Genomic DNA, 19,150 nt, shown 5'->3' on the forward strand with positions numbered 1-19,150 from the left:
AGGCACTTCTGCTGGCCTATTGACGATGACACCTTTTTAGAGGAACACACCCTAATTCCTTTGAGGCATTTCACAGGTGTTTCCCTGTTGGTTCCAAATACACCAGCAGTTCCTGGCTCTTCTCTGTTGCTCAAAGCCCCAACCCCTTATCCTTCTTGATTTTTTCATTTTTCTTGACATTTTCAAAACATTTCTGTTATAGTCAGGACTGCATCATTAAAAAAAAGAGCATTTTGCTTCTTGCAGAGACCTGTGCCCTAAAAACGCTCCCGTCCCAGCAGTGTGCATTCCACAACTCACTAAAGAGTGAGTCAGCCAGCTGGGTTCTTCACAGTATCTTTTACCTGATACTGGGAAGCAGGGCGACCAACTTCAGTGAAACATCATTTTTGTGTGGCCAGATTTGCACGCTCCCGTTGGCTTAATGATATGGGACTCCATTTTTGGTGAAGAAAGGGAGGAGACAGGTCTCCTCAAACACCAGATACCTCAGTGCAGATATCCATCTCTAATCAACTAGTCTAGACTTTGCTTTAATGGAGAGAAGGAAGTTGTCTCAAATGAGGTGTTTGGAAATACTTTAACTGGTGACCAGCTAATGCTTCAGAAGAGCTCCCATAGGTGCTGGGTCAGGTTTCCAAGCAGCATACTGATACTTCAGCTACCCCAGGGCATCTTGGACGCTAACAGCTGCTGGATGTAGGCAAAGGAATCAAACAAATGGTTTTGCTCCATCAGCTTCCAAGGGGCTGAGATAAGGCTGACCAGCCTGTCATTCCACGGCTGCTCCTTCTTGCCCTTTTTGAAAATGGGTGCAATGTCTTGAACAGGGTCTTGATTTGAGAAGCACCTGCAGTAGGATGAAGAGCCAAGTATCTGTCCAAGTAGGCTACTTGGATCTGGAACCTACTGGTCTCCAACTAAGCTCCAGACCCTGTTCAAGCCCCTACTCAGCTCTCGCCCCTGCTGGGGCTCCAGCTTGTCTCTGGCCCCTGTTTAGGCATCCACAGCACTACTGCACCTGCTCTAAATACAAGAGATAGAGCAGGTAATTGTCTCTGCATCTTCCTTGGGGAGCTATTACCTCCTTAGCTCCAGTTCCTGCTTTGATGGCCATTCAGAGCTGGCATCTGTTGTGGCATCCACTTGTCTCTGGACATTTCACCAGCTTTGCTCCAGCCCCTAAACTCTGGTAACAATCTTGAATGAGTACTGTCTGAGACAGATCAAAGACCAGTGGCTGACCAAATAGGGGCTGAAGGTTGTAGCAGCCAGAGCAGAGGCTGGCACAGAGTTGGAGCCCAAGGACTACAGAGCTGAGTGCACAGCAAGGAGTGGCAGCAGCTTGTGGGAGCCCAAGGAGGGACTTCAGTTGAGTGGCATCATGAACCAGTAGAGATGTCGAAGCCCAAGAAGGGGCCAGAGCATGGGCTGGAGCTGAGTAAGAGCTTGAGCAGGGGCTGCATTTGAGTTGAAGGTTGAGCAGGGCCGATAGCCGAGTTGGTGTCTGAGCATGGGCCAGAGGAGAGTAAGAGCTTGAGGAGGGGCTGGAATTGAATTGGAGCCTGTCATACTTTAACTCTGGTAAGCAGCTAAGCACCATGCAGCCACACACTCACTCCCTCCCCAGTGGGATGGGGGAGAGAACTGGAAGGGTGAAAGAGGCTCAGCTTTGGGCTCTGCTTGGCTCCTAACAGTGCTCCACTGACCCAAAGATCAGAGCTCCTTTCTTGGCCCCAGAAGCCCCCTCCCCATCCTGCCCTTGCCTTCTCCTCTCCACTCCTGGGCCCTTTTGTCCTGTCACCCTCATGCTCCCAGGCAGCCACTCACCTCGACCCCAGGCCCATGGGTAAGGGGAGGACAGACCCTTCCCTGTGGCCAAAGGGGCTCCTGGCTCCCTCTGCCACTACTCACAGATGCATGCAGAGCACCCCAACATCCAGTGATGCCCCCATGTTGGGGGCTTGCTCAGTTTTCACCCTCCTCCTTGGCGTTGAGGGCTTTATCTTCATGGTGGGTGCAGCCACGGACAATGGTGAGCGCTCCCAAAACCCTGTCCATGAGCACGGGGGTATCTCCTCTGGGTGCTGCTCCATTGGCTCTGAGGGGGAGCAGAATGAAGTGAGTCTCCAGCATGGGACCCCAGTCCCAGGATGCGGGGGCCACCCCTCCCTCAGCGCAGAGCCACCGCTGCCCTCCTGCCCACTGTGACACCACGGGGACACAGCCACCACTGCCCTCCTGCCTGCTGTGACACCACAGGGACAGAGCCACCACTGCCCTTCTGCCTGCTGTGACACCACAGGGACACAACCACCACTGCCTTCCTGCCTGCTGCGACACCACGGGGACACAAGCCACTGGTGCCCTCCTGCTCACTGTGACACCATGGGGACACAGGCACAACTGCCCTCCTGCTCACTGTGACATGGCCATCACAGCACCGAGGCTATAAAACAAACTCACAGCATTTAACTTATGTGTTTGATTTCTCCCCAGATCCCGGTAATCGCGCTGCAAATATTGAGCAATACTTTTACATATTGCCTGGCTGCAGGTTAAATTCGCCTGTTTGTACCCTGTTTATCTACCTATTTATCAATAACATGATGGCGAGCAAGCTCTCAATAAACATTACTGTTCTTCCTTCATCATTAAAAAGCTGTAGTTCAGCAGCTTGACTTGTCTGTTGCCTAGAAAAGAGCAAAAGTCCCCAAGCCCTCAAACAGTGTAAAATCAAGTCTCTGCAGCTTCCAGGCCGTCGGGCAGGAGAGTGCTACGGAGCTGCCTGGCTGAAGCCCCTGCAGCTCCTCGCAGTGCCGATGTCGTCCCTCTGTGGAAGATGCTGAGAGTGCTCTACAAAGGGAGAAACCTTCTAACAGTTTGGTTACAAGTATATCATTGCGGGCACATTAGCAAGGGATCAGTCCCCCATCACATAATCATTATAGACAAGTAACGAAGTAATCTCGGGAATGCTCACAGCTGGACCAGATCCTGCCAACTGTGAAACTGTTAAGGGATGTCAGGAGTGGCCGCCTCCTGCCTGGCCACTGTAGCCTGGTCGTCCCAGTGCCAAGGGACCCAGGGTCTCTGCCCAGGACGAGGGACAGGGCTGCTGCTTTCCCCTTTGCTGCTTCAACCAGCGGCGAAGCTGAGCATGTCTCCCAGAGACACACACGGACACAGGACACAGAGAGGACACAGACATGGCTGGTCACACAGCCTGACACAGCCAAGACACTGCCGCCAGCAGCACCCGCACACAGGACCCCCATCACACACCAGCACCTGCAGCCATGTCCCCTCCTCCTCCGGGGCCAGCACCGGCAGACGGTCGCTCCTGCAGGCACATGGGCACGCTCGGGACCCTGAGCACCAGCACGGCGCCTCTGCCACCCGGGACCCCTGCCTGGACCCCAGCCCTCTAACCCACCCCATGGGTCCCTGACCTACCCCATGGGTCCAGCTCGGTGCTGCTGCTCCGCACAGGCAGCATTCGCACCCCCGTCCCACGGGCACCCAACATCCACGGGTCCCCCCAGCTACCAGCACCGACTCCTGCCCACCTGAGACCCCAGCCCGGACCCGAGGCCCCCCTGCTCCTGAAGTTTGCTAGTGAATACACACACACACACCCAGCACATGTGGTTGGGGGGATACAGACCATTGGAACTGATTTCCCCAAACCACTTCCCTTTTTGCACTTTTTTACTCCTTCCTTGACAGAAGAGTTTTTTCTTCCTTCTTTTTCTTTATTTTCTTTTTTGTTGGTCTGAGCTTATCCAGGGTTGGACAGATGGCTGCATACGTCTCTCAAGAAATATTTATGTGCCAGGCAAGTGACAATTGCCCTGCTAGGTCTGTGGGTTCGGGGTATTTGCCTTAACCCTTCACCGTCTGGTGTTTTGAGACCCACCCCACACTGATGACGCAGTTGAGGGCGTGCACAAGTGCTGCGGATCAGAGGTTGCAGTGGATGAAGGTGGCCGTCCATGTGCTGGAAGGGAGACATGGTAGCTCACCTGAGGCAGAAGGAAGAAGAAGGTGAGGAAGCAGGAGGTTACTGACAGCTTTTCTTTCTTTTTCTCTGCCTGCTCCCTGGAAAAAGCATGAAGCTCCCTCCTCCTCAAAAGGCTGAGAGCAGATTTCAAGTCCTAGGGCAAGGGGAGAAGGAGAGGAGGCCAGTGCTCTCCTTGCTGGGGGGAAAGCTGCAGGGCCCCGCTCCTGCCAATGCCACCCTTGCCCATTTTGGGGACTGCTGCCACGATTGCTCTGGGGCTCTATGTGCCCTCTTGATGAGGTGGGGTGGGTTGTGGCCCGCAGCTCAGGTAATTGAGCCCCTGTGGGACCTGGGGCTCCCCGGGAGGAGAGGGGGCTCCTTCCCAATGTCAAGGCAGGTTGATTTGCAGAGGACAGGGAACGTTCACAGTGCTCGTGTGGCACTACCAGTAGCAGAACTCTGCCTTATCTGCTAGGATTTTGGGCAGGCTCATGAGGGATCCGCTGCCACTGAGTGTTGTCTCTGGGACTCTGCCACACCGCTATGGTAATACTCATGTTCATTTTGCAGTTTCAGCTCCCAGTCCCGGAACATCAGCTGACGGTATGTGACATTTCAGCAGAAGCTACTATGCTACACGCAGCTATCTCAGCCAGGAGATAACGGTGCAGAGCCATCTGTGCACGTAGGGAATACAAGGGACACGTCAGATCCTCCTTTTCTGTCAGAGTTTGAAGAAGAGAGGTGATTCAGTGGGTGTTCTCTAAGCAACCGACAGTATCACCCGCTTATTGCAGTGGAGGTTGGCTGGAGCTCTGCTCTCCGAGTCTGATTTGGGCCAGGGGACACACCATTAACCATGTGTCTTCCATTTGAGAAACGAAGGTGTAAGTCCTCTCCTGCTTTGGTAGAGAAGCCAGGGTGCTTTACGGAAAGAGGAGCATGCTTAGCAACTGTTTTCCAAGTAAATACTCACCAGTCTTTCCCACGAATGTGTTCTTCCTCCATTGGGTTCCTTCTGCCCTACTTGGTTAAACTTAATGGAGCCGTGTGAGGAGGAGCTGGTTCCCCCCACCTTCCCTAAATAAGAGGTAGATAGAATTGCTCAGGTGGTTACTCAGTGCAAGCCATTGTAAAGGTCTTTGGAAATCTAAAACTGTCGTGTAGAACAAGTGCTGCATACTGGGAATGTGTTGTGGGAATAATTTTGAGAGGCTAATGCGAAGTTTGCCTTTATTAGAAGGTGGTGCTCATGTTTCTCATTGGTGTAGATTACAGGCAGAAGTACAGAGACCATGCAGCAAGAGAGTTCTGCACTTCTAGAGAGGTGAACACTCGCCAGGCTGGGAACATGTCTCTAAGCAGCAGATATGCCAAGCTGATGAAGGTTGCAAAGACTCAGAACAGAACTGAACAAGACCACAAGGTCCTGTGTTCTTGACATGAGACATGAGGAGGCCAGTAGGGAAGGTGCTGACCCTACCATCACTGTGGAAACTCTTTTTCAGCCTGATAAAAGAGGGCAAATACCACAGATCTTTGTGCTAGTGGGAGCTGCAGGGATTGGAAAGACGGTGACATCAAGAAAGGTCATGTTAGACTGGGCAAACAGAGCCCTTTATGCGCAGTTTGACTATGCTTTCTACATAAGCTGTAGAGATCAACCTTTCCTAGCAGGAGGACATGCTGAGTCTGGGTGACTTGATGTCAGATTGCTGTCCTGATTGACAGGCACCACTTAGAGACATCCTGGCTAATCCCCAGAAGCTTCTGTTCATCGTTGATGGCTTTGATGAAATGAGGTTTTCCTTGGAACAACCAAAATGTAATTTATGCTCAAGTGCTGAGGAAAAGAAGCCCATGGAAATTATTCTGAGCAGCGTATTGGAGAAGACTCTCCTTTCAGAGTCCTCCTTACTCATCACCACAAGACCAACAGCTCTTCAAAGCCTGGAGCAGTGTTTAAAGACAGAGTGTTTTGCAGAGATACTGGGGTTTTAGGAAGCTGAGAGGGAGGAATATTTCCACAAGTTCTTCATGGATGAAGACAAAGCAAGGAAAGCCATTAGCTTTGTCAAAAGAAATGACATTGTTTTTACCATGTGCCTTGTACCCGTCGTGTGTTGGACCATCTGTGCTGTTCTTGAACAAGAACTTGATGAAGGGAAAGATCTTTCACAGGCTCCTACAACAATCACAGAGCTGTAGGTGTCCTACCTTTCCAGATTACTCAAGTGTGGGAAAGAAGATCTGAAGCAGGATCTGAAGAAGTTCCTGGGCAGACTTTGCTGCCTGGCTGCTGATTGAATCTGGAAGCAGGAGATGCTCTTTGAGGAAAAGGAGATTGAGGAACATGTCTTAAATCACCCAGTTCTCTCCTCCCTTTTTATGAATGAGAGTGTTCTGAGAAAAGATTGGGAGTGCGTGACTGTCTACAGCTTCATTCATCTGAGTTTTCAAGAGTTTTTTGCAGTGTTGTTCTATGCACTGGGGGATGATGGGGATGCAAGGGGACACTCAAGGACTCCTGAGAAGACAATAAAGGTAGTGCTTGAAAATGAGAGTGAATGTAAAACACGTTTGATAGTGGTGTGATTCCTGTTTGGCCTGTTCAACAAGGAACTAAAGAAGAAGCTGAAGGAAATAACTGGATGTGAAACTTCACCTCAAATTGAGGAAGATTTGCTGAGGTGGATTCAGATAAGCCAAGGAGTAGCTTCAGGTTCTGATAGAGTGATTTATGACTTGATTATATTTCACTGTTTGTTCGAGAGTCAAGACGAAACATTTGTGAGCCGTGCATTGGAGCCTTTCACGGGGATTGCTCTGAGAGACATCAGCCTGACCCTGATCAAAGGGTTTTCTCCTTCTGTGTCAAACACTGGAAGGGACTGGACTCCCTTCATCTTGAATGGTACTTCCTTACATGGGTAGACCATGAAAATGAGGTTATTCCAGGACCCCCAGAGAGACCTTGTTTGTAAGTATTGTATTGTTTGACCACCACAGTGACAAAGTTCCTTGAGCCACTAAGTTGGTCTTCTCTCCCCTTTTAATAACTAAAAATGCTAGAAAAATGGTAGTTTGCTTTCCCGTCAAACTAATGCTATTATAGCGAAGGGACTCTTCTCACGTTCCTATTAACAAAACTCTTCCCCCGACCCCTTCCTCATTTTATTCCAGATTGACTAAGGCTGTTGTGGAGACCATGCTGATGGAGTTGAGACCTGCTTATGTGAGCAGCTCCATAAAGGACCTGCGGAGCTGTGTAGCCATCCACTGTCTCTACAAAGCCTCTTCTAGGTCCAGGAAAGGACCAAGCCAGAGTGGTTTTTCCTCTGCAGGAAATACAGGTGCTTATCTCCACCACATTGCCCTAGTAGAGGGAGGCACTGCAAAGATATTTTTAAAAGCCTTTTCATTTGCACTTCCTGAAAATGCAAACCTGTTTTTTTTTTTCACTACCCCTTTCCCTGTAGCCCTTGGTCTGAAAGGCTGGAAGGTTTGACTTGGATTCAGACAGGGACCTAGCAGAGAAGCAGAGCAAAAAGCTTGGACCACCCTGTTTGAGTCTGGAAGGGGTTAAGCTGCAGGCTTCTCCCTTGATGCACTTGACTCTGTTGGCGTCGTGCAGGCTGGCAGTCTGTGGTGGAGATCTGCTCACAAGAGTGCTATGCTTGATTGGGAAAAGGACTCTGGTACCCAGCTAGGAGAGATCTGTTCACCTCTCAGCAGTATGGCAAGGCAAGTGCCCACGAGTCCTGAGTGAGCTGGAAGAGATGCTCAGCACAGCAGAAAACGAGCCCGGACTCCTGAGACGGGGCAAGAGATGTCTCATGTTGCAGAAGGCTTTTCAGGAGTTTGGTACTGGAAAAACCATAACCCCTGTAAAAGCATGTTTTTTGCCTCTATCCCCTCTCCTCTGTGGGGTGCAACCTCCTCATTGTGGTGAGGCTTTCTTGTGGCATTGGGCACTATCAAAGCACAGTCTTCTTTCACGGCACTGTAGGTGCACTTCTAAGGTCAGCAGTGGGACTGGCGAGGAGTTTGAGGAGGTGTGGTAGTATTAGGCACTACCCTGCACCTGTTTCCCCATCAGTGTCAGGAAGAGAGATCCCAGAGTTCCCTCCCCAACACCGAGGATGTGTGGTGAAGAATGCCTCAACAGCACAAACAAGTCAGATGCAAGCGCAGTGTGAGAAAACAGGTCTGTTGTCCTGCTCCACGTTGCAGCGATCGTGTGTGGGGCTGGTGAATGGGTACCCCCAAACAGCATGCCCACCTGGATTCTGGGCCAGCTGGGGCTCTGAGTGTCCACAGACCTGGTCAGATACAGCCCCTCACGGGCTGTATCCCATAGCCAGCCTTCCTGAGGTAGCTTCTTGCCCTTGTACTGGGGCTATTGCTCATGGCACCAGCTGTCAATACCAGGCTGGACTCAACCCCTGTGGTTTTTCCCTGTGAGAGGTGTGTCTGTTCCAGCAGCTCTGATAACCCCCGTCCCCTCTTTGGTGCGTCTCCCTGCAGCCTGTGGCAGTGCCAGCTCACCAGCCTCGTGTGCAGGGACCTGGCTGCAGCACTGAGCACCAGCTGGAGCCTGAAGAAGCTGGACGTGCAAGACAGGCAGATGGGAGACACTGGGCTGCGGCTGCTGTGCGAGGGGCTGAAGCATCCCTCCTGCTGCCTGGAGACACTGTGGTGGGAGACCCGGAGCTCCTCAGGGTATTTCCCTGGGCAGCACTCTGTGGGGCTGGGGCTGGGCAGCTGCTTCTGCCAGCTGGGATGTGGAGATGGAAGCGGTGTCTCCCAAATGGTGCTCATCAGAGAGGTGCGCTGAGAGAGGATATAACACCTAAGAGGGAAGGCAGCTCTTCCGCGATGATGGGGTGGGTGAAAGTGCTGCTGAGCTTGAGGTCCCCACTGTTGTACTGGGACAGGGGACATGGCTGAAGCTAGGGTGGTCGCATGGAGCTAATGTGGGAGGAAATGGATCCCAAAACACAGGCAGGTGGGCTGGACAACTAAAATGGTCTTGCTTGCCCTCTCTTCCATGCAGGAAAAGAACAGCTGGGCAGAAGAAGGATGTCCTGGAGAGGCCAGTGGAGGTCTTTACATCAGCCTTTGCATGGCGGGATTTTGCAACCCTGCCATGAATGAGCAAGCCCAGCAGTAAGGGTTGGGTTGGCAAAGGGGGAGTTAGTGTTGTCACGTTTTCGGTTGAAGGAGTGCATCCTTACATGTATGTCCTGAAGGCAGGCAGGGTCTGAAGGATTGTAGGAATAGGCCTGTTTTCCAGACTCTCCACAGCTCCAGCCATTTGCAGAAGGGCAGTTAACCAGCAGGGTCTTGCCCAGATCCAGAATCCTAAAGTACTTTAGGTAGGAGGGTCCTCCAGAGGTCATGTAGGACTTCTTCACATTCAAAGCTGGGCTGCCATAATGAGTTGTTCAGGGTCCTGTCCACTGGGTTAGGAATGTTTCCAAGGATGAGGATCCCACAGTCCCTCCGGGGTCTTGTTCCATTGTTTGACCACACTTATGGTGGAGGGACGGGGGACAGAGAGATCTGAAGTCTAATGAGTTTCCTGTGTTGCGACTCGTGGCTGTTGCTTCTTATCCTTCCATTAGGCAGCACTGAGAAGAGCCCTTTGTTCCCTTCTGGAAAGAAATGGGTTCAGAGGAGGCCAAGGGCTGGGCTTGGAGCAGGCGGTGGCTCCAGCGCCGAGCCCTTGGCCAAGCACTGGATCCCATGAGTGTGGGCAGGGTTTCTGGCCGTGGTGTGTGGGCATAGGCCCTTTGAGAGGCACGTGGGTGGTTACATCTCTCCGGGTGGCTGTGATGGTCTTGTGGCTCCTTTTCCTGCATCTCCCTTGCAGCCTGCGACATTGCCAGCTGACCAGCGCCGGCTGCGGGGACCTGGCTGCCATGCTCAGCACCAGCCCATGTCTGCGGGAGCTGCACCTGGGTGATAATTATTTTGGAGATGCTGGGGTGCGGCTGCCGTGAGAGGGGCTGAAGCAACCCACCTGCCGGCTGGAGATCATGGGGTGAGGGACCCAGGGCCCCCTGGGGCATTTCCTGGGCATTTCCCTTCATGGGGTCTGGGATGGCACTGGAGCTGGGACGCAGGGATGGGGAGAGGCTGCCATGGAGGTGAGCCTGCAGCGCTGGCTCCCTGCTCATCCCATGCTCCCCACCTGCCTGCACGGGGAATGAGAGGAGTGTGTGAAAGTGGTGCCCTTCCAGGTGCCTGTTTCCCCAGACCTGGTGTCTGCTGAGCCCGGGGTGTTCAGTCCCACGTGAGCAGGCACCAGAGGAGGGCAGAGGACACATCCTTGTGAGAAGTCCCTCTTCTGCCATGGGCAAGTCATCCTGGGCTGGGCCACAAGGCTCCCTCCCCGTCCTTGCCTTTACTCCCATCTCTACATTGGCTGCTGTGTTGAGCGTTGGGGCTCTTGTGCAGGCCCTGTGCCATCTCTGCCACCTCTGCCTGGGTGTTTGAGCCATTTTGGGCATCTCCTGTGGCTCTAGAGTGCTCTGCCAAGCCATGGGAATGAGCGGCACAATTACTGCTTCCCTGGTGGGATCTTAGTGGGTGCCCACTGAGAGGACTTTGTGAACAAAACAAAGTGCCCAGAAATTCTAAATTTGTTTTGTCTGTAGCCTTGGGGAGAGCCCAGTGACTGGGGAAGCTCAGGGTCGCGGACTAGTGGGACTGAACTGGGAAGGCTGGTGGGTGGGTGGGTATGGCTTGTCTCCTGGTGGCTGTGACAGTCCCACAGCTCCTGTGTCCCTCCCCTGCAGACTGCAGTGGTGCCAGATCACCAGCTTGGCTGCCGTGCTCAGCGCCAGCCCGAGTCTGTGGGAGACACTGGGGGGCAGTTGCTGTGCGAGGGGCTGAAGCATCCCTCCTGCTGGCTGGAGAGGCTGTAGTGAGGGACTCAGGGCTCCCTAGGGATTTTCACATGCTGTTAACACTCCCTCTCCCATCAGTCCTTTTTCCCCACAGCCTTCTTGGCCCTGGGGCTGCCATCACAAATTTCAGGGCTCAAGTACAGGCCTTGTACCATGATGGGCCCAAAGTAGTGGGAAGGATGGTTGGGGATAAGAACCAGCAGGAATTATTGAGAAGATGGGTCTGATGAAAGGTTGCATCCAAATTTGCAAGAAGAGAAGAGCTGGGACATTGGATACATGGGGAGTTTGGGGAGGAATAATGAGGAGAAATAACTGGACTCCAGACGATCCAATGTGAATCAACAGAAGCCGTTTATTAAGCACAGATCATCATCTTTTATACCCTGTGTTGTAGCTGTACATGCTACTTGCTTATTTCTGATTAGCTAGTTACACCGTCCACGCGCTGTCCATGAAGTTCATTCACAGATCAGATTGGTTACAAGAATTCACATAGTAAATTGCTTAGTCATTAGCACAACATGTTTTCTACCTTCTCAGTTCTCATTTTTCCCATGTACTAATTCCATCTTCTACCACCTGTTTTGCTCTTAATCTAATCTCTCATAGTAGGGAGGCTGGCTCACATGGCCATTTTCTCTCAGACACATTCCTACAGAATAACCCCATGCATCATGTTAGGGGCTGACCTGCTGGAGAGCAGCTCTGTGGAAAGAGACCTGGGACTCCCAGTGGACAACAGGATGACCATGAGCCAGCAATGGGACCTTGTGGCCAAAAAGACCAATGGCATCCTGGGGTGCATCAAGAAGAGTGTGGCCAGCAGGTGGAGGGAGGTCATCCTCCCTCTCTACTCTGCCCTGGGGAGGCCGCACCTGGAGTGCTGTGTCCAGTTCTGGGCTCCCCGGTTCAAGAAGGACAGGGAACTGCTGGAGAGGGGACAGCAAAGGGCTACCAAGATGATGAAGGGACTGGAACATCTCTGTTATGAAGAAAGGCTGAGGAACTTCTGTCTTTTCAGTCTGGAAAAAAGATGGCTGAGAGGGGATCTTATCAACACTTACAAATACTTAAAGGATGGGTGTTAGGAGGATGGGGCCAGGCTCTTTTCAGTGGTGCCCAGGGACAGGACAAGAGGTAACAGGCACAAACTTGAGCATAGGAAGTTCCATCTCAACATGAGGAGGAACTTCTTTCCTGTGAAGGTGGCAGAGCCCTGGCACAGGCTGCCCAGAGAGGTGGTGGAGTGTCCGTCTCTGAAGACATTCCAAACCCGCCTGGACGCATTCCTGTGCAGCCTGCTCTGGGTGACCCTGCTCTGGCAGGGGGTTTGGACTAGATGATCTCCAGAGGTCCCTTCCACGCCCCATCATTCTGTGATTTTGTGAACAAAACTGCTGATGTAGAGGGCCTGATGTTCACTCTTGGGATGTTTTGGGTTGCTTTCCTTTCGGCTTACCTTTGGGCTTGTGCTATGGACTGGAAGCCTACAGACAGCCGGAGCGCATTAGTTGTGCTCCCAGAGTAGAACTTCTGGGGCCAGCTCATCACAGAGGCACCCAGTTCCCACCCTCTGAGGCTGCTCCACAGGGTGAAACGAAGCACAACAACTGGGCCAATCCACAGGTGTATCTCAAAAACATGCCACTGACAGGAGTGAAAAGACTCATGGAAATGCTCAAAGAGAAAGTGCCCCTGCCATTTCCTTCCACTACTACCACAGTCCTCTGTCGGCTGATCTGTGTGACTCCTGGCTACCTGGGCATGGCTACAGTTATCGATCTCCAAACACATGCCTCAGTGTTTCCAGGCAGTTCCTCTTGCTGGGCTGTGTGCTCTCAGCCATGCTTCTCTGTCACAGTCACTGCTGGTGGGGACACTCTCTTGGGATACCTTTGCCCAGGGAAGCTTTAAAACCCAACCCAGAAGAAAAGGTTCTCTGAACGAGGTGCCCACCTGCCCGTCTCTGTTCCCCATAGGCTCTGCTGTGGGCAGCACAGACCCCATCGGTGCAGTTGTACCTGCGAGCCAAGGCCTGGGCTGTCAGCCACTCCTCTACTTTTGTGTCGCCTCCAAACTTGCTGAGGGTGCACTCGGTCCTGGTGTCTAATGAAGATGTTGAACAGTATTAGCCCCAGTGTTGATCGCTGGGGTATCCCACTGGTGACTGGCCTCCAGGTGGACCCAGTGCCACAAACCTTGAGTCAAGCCGTTCCGCCGGTTTAAAATGTTTTAAATCCATCTCATGTCTGCTTTCCTAGCCTTTCCTAGCCACTAGTGTGTCTAAGTGGGTGTTGCAGAAGACAGTGTCAAAATCCCTTCTGAAGTTCAGATAAATGACATCCAGTACTCTCTCCTCATCCACCAAGCCACTCATTTTAGCAAAGACAGCTGTCAAGTTGGTCAGACGTGATTTGCCCTTTGCAAATCCATGCAGTCCTTCCAGTCACCTTCCCGTCCTTCCTGTGATCAGAATTGGTTCCCGGGATTACTTGCTCCATCACCTTTCCTGGGATGGAGGTGACTGACCAGCCTAGAGTATTGTCCCAAAGTGGGGTCGTTTACCTGGTGTGCGACGCCAATATACGCACAGAGTAGAGGTATGAGCTATTTATTTAATGTCTGCAGAGATGAGTGCTGGGTGGTGATCCACAAAGCTAGCACACTGGCCTACAAACTCCTCCGAATATTTATATGGTCCAAAACACAGAAATACATGCCCTTAATTATAATAATTGGTTAGTACCTTATCATAACAATTTCTATTGGTTAGTACAGTCTCTCGCTTTCATTTGGAGTAACAAGGTGCTTTCATTGCTATGTGCATGCTCCAGCACCTTGGGGTCCAATCCAGTCTCCACTTGAGTTGGTGGTCGCGATCTCCCACTGCCACATTTACCTCTCCCCCCAGTTACTGCAAATTTTTGTTGACTTTATGCCTTATCCAGCAGCTGTCTGCTTTTCAGACGGTTTCGGCACCCCCTGTGATGGGATGTTCCTTATTATCAGCCTTCTGTTCTTCTTCAAAGGTATATACATTAGGAAGGCATTTATTGTTGATACCAAGCGTCTGGTTTCACAGGGCCTTTTTACAGCTCTTTATTCTTACTTACTTAATGGGAGATTCTACCTTCTAAAATATATTTTACCTTTTTAAAAGTGCATTCTACCTTCTTAAAGTACATCAGTGGTTCCCTGGATCCTCTTTCTTGTCTCTCTTGAAGACAGGGGCAATATTTGCATTCTCCAGACCTCAGGAACCTGCCCTGACCATCATGACCTTCCAGACATTATCAAGAGTGACCTCGCAGTGACACCAGTCAGCTCCCATGGCCCTCGTGGCTGCATCCCACCAGGTCCACGGACTTACCTGTGTCCCATTTGTTTAAACACCAAGGATAAGCCTGCCTTACCGTGGACTCTCCCATTGCTCTCAGGGACCTGGAATTGCTGAAGGCCAGTCTTACCAGTGAAGACTGAGGTGAAGAAGGCATTCAGTACTTTGGCCTTCTGCATGTCCTTTGTGACCAGGCCCCTGCTCCCGTTCAGCAGCAGGCCCACATCTTCTGTATTATTCATTCTGCTGGGGATGTACCTAGAGAAGCCTTTCTTGTCGCCCTTCACATCCCTCACCACATTCAACTCCAGTTGGGCTTTGGCTTTCCTAACCTGATCCCTGCCCTCGGACAGCATCTCTGTATTCTTCCCAAGACACCTTCCTGTGCTTCTACCTCCTGTATGCTTCCTTTTCGTGTTTGATGGATGGTCTGGTTGTTGAGCCTGGAGGAGGGGATCCTTGATTGTCAACTAGCTCTCCTTGACCCTTCTTCCCTGGAGGACAGTCTCTCATCAGATTCTTCCATGCAGGTCTTTGAAGAGGCCAGGGTCGGCTCCCCTGAAGTCCAGGGCTGTGATCTGCTGCTCTCTCATGTAAAGGGCAAGTCCCCCACCCTTCTTTCCCAGCATGTCCATCCAAAAAAAGCCTGTATCCACTCGTTTTGAGCTACCCCAGTATGACTCTGTGACCCCGATGAGCTACTAAAGCCCTGAGACTGCACGCAGACCTCCAGTTCCTCTTGTTTCTTCCCTGTCCTGCGTGGATCTGTGTAACAGCACTTCACAGAGGTGCCCAGCTGGGCCGACTTCCCAGGAAGGGGGGGGAGCTCTCCTCATGGCTGTGTCCAATGGGCACTTCTTCTTGTATGTGGATATTCTTGGGCTGCGCTGGGAGCAGGGGTTGTCTCCAGCGCTGGTCCCTCACTGGCCAAGGGACGTGCATTTTGGGGTTATAGGTGGGATTTGTGGCCATTCCTTTTGGGCAACGGCCTAGTGAGGTGTGTGCACGTCTGTCATCCCACCTGTGACGAGACCCGTTGTATTCCCCCAGGGAATACAACCCCGGGGGGGGCTGACGGCACCCCTGGCTCCTCTTTGGGGCATCTCTCCGCAGGCTGCGGTGCTGCCAGATCACTGGCACCGGCTGCAGGAACCTGGCCCAGGCGCTGGGCACCAACCGGAGCCTGTGGGAGCTGGACATCGGTTTCGATGAGCTGGGAGATGCTGGGGCGCTCCTGCTGTGAGAGGGGCTGAAGGATTCCACCTGGCAGCAGCAGAGCGTGGGGTGAGGGACCTGGGGCTTCCCAGGGCATTTCCCTGGCTGCCCCACAGGCAGCGCTCGATGGGGCTGGGGCTGGGCCGCAGGGATGGGGAGAGGCTGCCATGGAGATGAGCCTGCAGCAATGGCTCCCTGCTCATCCCATGCTCCCCGCCTGCCTGCCCCGGGGACAAGAGGAGTGTGTGAAAGTCTTCCTCCAGGCATCTTCTTCCCTTGCCCTGGGTCCTACACCCTTGGGGTGGCTTCCAGGTGTACCTTGTGTGGAGGAGTGGATGGATTTTCACTTAATGCCCACTGGTAGCTCTAATTTTGCTATTGCTTTGGTCCAGCCGCATCCAGTCAGTTCCTGGCCATGTTAGCCTCCTACCTGGAGAGTCGTATCCCATTTCTAGAATTGCCATTCAGATATTTACCTCTTTCTTAAGGTTGTTGAGAGGTTGAACTATATTGCTGTTTCATGGTGTAAGATCTGAGGTTGGATTTAGATGGTTGTCCTATCCCCAGCCAGCACGGAGCAAAGACTCCACGTCTCCAGCACTGGGAGATCTTTGCATTGCGAGCATGGGGAGGTTGTGTCTCTTCTCAGTCAAAGAAGGGTTCTGCTATGAAGGTCCTTATTCTGAAGGAAGGCCAGGGTCTGTTCAGAACAGGCTCATTCGTGGGGCTGCTGACGGAGTTTTTCCAAGACCACAAGGTCTTGTGCTGTGCTGTTTTGGCTGGAGGATCAATTAAGAGGGGCACCCTGCTGCACGAAAGGCGTGCTGATTGTGGTTTGCACGCTTTGAACAAAGAGGAATTGCCTTGGTGAAGGGTCTTCAGGGGAACAGAAATCCTCAGACCAGCTCAGCCTTTTAAGCTCCCCGCACCCCTCCCCATGACAGCTCCTGGGCAGGGGGAGCAGCAGTTGGGGAATGGGGATGACAGCAAGAGGGGGCTCTGGAAGGCACTTGGAGCAGGATGGGGTGAAGCAGAGGTCTTGCTGGTCCCTGCAGTGCACTGGGGTGTCAGGCAGTGGTCACTATCGGGCAGATTTAACAGTTGTTCTTCTCTGCTTCCCTCCAAAGGTTGATCAGATCTGGGTTAAATGAAAGAACACAGCAGAATTTGGCTCCCTGAAAGAGGAAAAGCCCAGGTGGAATAAATGTCGCACTTCTTGAGCAGGCTGGTCCGCAGGCAAGGTCTCTGGCCTCATGATGCTCTCACAGAGACGGGCTAAAAGTTAAAAGTGATTTGGGAATGAGGGGATGTTCCCTGCATTTATGGATATTTCCTTTAAAGCCAAAAGGGGGTAACCAATGTGTATGGTTGGGATGTCGCTGCAGTCTTGGCTGGCCGTCATAAGGAGGGTGGGAGATGCTGGCCTCTGCTCAGGCATAACTGCAGCTTTTCGGGTCCTGCCTGGATCTCCGTTAGGTTGGGAGGGGAGCAGAGGGCAGAGGGAGTGAGGGTAGGGATGTAGGGAACAGCACTGAGGGTTTGAGTAGGCCCTCCTTGAAGTCTCTGAGAGCTTTGCATGTGAGGATGGATGTTTAGCCTGTTCCCAGGAATTTTTGATTTTGATCGTTCTGATTTGACAGCTTCCAAGGAGGTTGCTACTCTCTCTTTTGTTTATGTATGCTTTTATCCAGGAGAATTTTTTCTGATTTTTGCATAAAGGGCCTGACTCGGGGATCTCCTCAGGTTGTGCCATTTTCCTCCCTTCCTGTAGTTGGTGGCAGTCTCTGGGCTCTCCTAGTTCCAGACAATCCCTAGGGATGGCACCCAGGAAATCCTTCCAGGGTCTGGTTTTCAGTCCACGACAAACAACATCGCAGTGGCAAAGTAGGAACTCCCTGAGCCGCAGAGACGTCCTCTTCTTTTCTCCAGTAAATCCCTGTAAATACGTGTCCAGGTACTTCCTCCTCCTGCCTTGCTGTTCTTCTGTGTGTGTAGTGACAGGATTAAGGATCGCTTGTGTCGCACGGGGACTTTGGCGTGAACAAGCAGCAGTTTGTACCTGTAACCATGTAGAGAAGCCAGGCGTGCCCGAAGGAGCCAGGGGGAGGATTCACAGAAGCACCAAATCACAGAACAGCTGCGCTGGGAAGGAACCAAACCCCTCGCGTCAGCTCGGGCAGGCTGCCTAGGTCACGTCCCATCAGGTTTTGAATACCTCCAAGTGCTACCTGAAATGAAAGCCCTCGAAACCAAAAGTAGTTCAGAGAGGAGATATTGCTTTATTCGCTGTCGGGTGCTAGGGGGAAAAACCCACAAACCTAGCACCCCTTACCGGGGATATTCACCCATTATTTATACACAAAATATTCTCATTATTCCGCCTACCTAATACATAACCCCACCTAGGCTTACATATTCATTAGGATGACTGAATAGTCTTTTTGTACACACATACCAAATTTTGCTACGTCAGCAAAACACTTCTGCGCAAGCATGAGTGTCTCGGTGGTCGTTTGGGTAAGGAGACCCTTCCTCACGTTATCCTTTTAAGGCATTGAGTCATCTCAGGACAGTAAAAGTTTGCTGTAAGTTTGCCAACTTCTTGAAGATAATAAGGATGTTCTTTGAAGTAGCTGTAACTCTATCCTAATTGGTACAGGCGTACATACTTGATGTACAGAAGAACCTTGAGGTGATTAACTACTTCTTGTGATCACACCCTTGGTGATGAGCTACTTCTGGCTGTCTCCTCATTATCGCTATCTGTAACATCAGCTCAGTGAATAACTGTTTTTTTGTATACAGTAAGAAGGTCAGTAATTAGCTACTTTCTCACACAATAAGAAGGTTAGTAAGAAACGATCATTTTAGAAACAAAGCAGAGGCCTGTCTTTGGTAACACAAGGACTGAGAATCCACAACTCCTCTGGGCGGCTAGCGTAGCTCACAGGAAAGAAAGTATTTTCTTATGTTTGCAAAGTCCTGAAGTGCAAAGTCCAGCACCTGGGGAGGTGTGACCCCCTGCACCAGCACATCCTGGGGGCAGGCCATTCGGAAAGCAGCATTAGATGGCTCCTGCGAGGCTGCAGGCTGGGATGGGGGAAGAGGGGGCTGTGTCTCAGCTGGGGACTGCTCCTGGCACAGGGCTGCACCACAGAGCGCAGCCCCTCCAGGCTCTCTGCCACCGCGGGGGGGTCAATGCAGAGGAGCACATCCCTCCTCCTTCACCGCCTCTGCCACCCCCGTGTGTGTCACATCTGTCCCCGACGGCAGCAGCGGGAGCAGGGAAGGGGACAGGCAAGTGCCCTCCCTTGCGTGAGGGCTCCGATGGCCGGGGGAGCTGTGGCGGGGACACGGGATGGGAAAGAGGGGCTCCAGGTGAGTACAACCGCCCCCAGCACACACAGCTGGGGAGATACAGACCCTCACGCCCCCCAGGCACAAGGGCTGTGACCCACGGTCCCGCTCCAGGGGCCGGCGCAGAGCCCCTCACTCATTCCACACCCGCCCAGTGTCTGGTTTTGGGGACACAGACCCGCCCTGCTGCAGTGGCTGGAGATTAAAGACTCCCATTTGCCCCCGCAGCTGCACCGGGAGCCCACTGGCTCCAGTACCTGCGCTGGGAGCCCACTGGCTCCGGTAGCTGACACCACAGCTCAGGGACACTCCACCCTTGGT

General features: G+C 52.3%; 1 pseudogene; it reads left to right on the top strand.

Annotated features, from left to right (window-relative positions):
- The first annotated feature begins 5,445 nt into the window (after nucleotides 1-5,445).
- Nucleotides 5,446-13,052, top strand: LOC128903455 (NACHT, LRR and PYD domains-containing protein 3-like; annotated as a pseudogene).
- Nucleotides 13,053-19,150: the final 6,098 nt, after the last annotated feature.

The sequence above is a fragment of the Rissa tridactyla genome, unplaced genomic scaffold (genome assembly GCF_028500815.1).
Source record: "Rissa tridactyla isolate bRisTri1 unplaced genomic scaffold, bRisTri1.patW.cur.20221130 scaffold_37, whole genome shotgun sequence".
Lineage (NCBI taxonomy): Eukaryota > Metazoa > Chordata > Aves > Charadriiformes > Laridae > Rissa > Rissa tridactyla.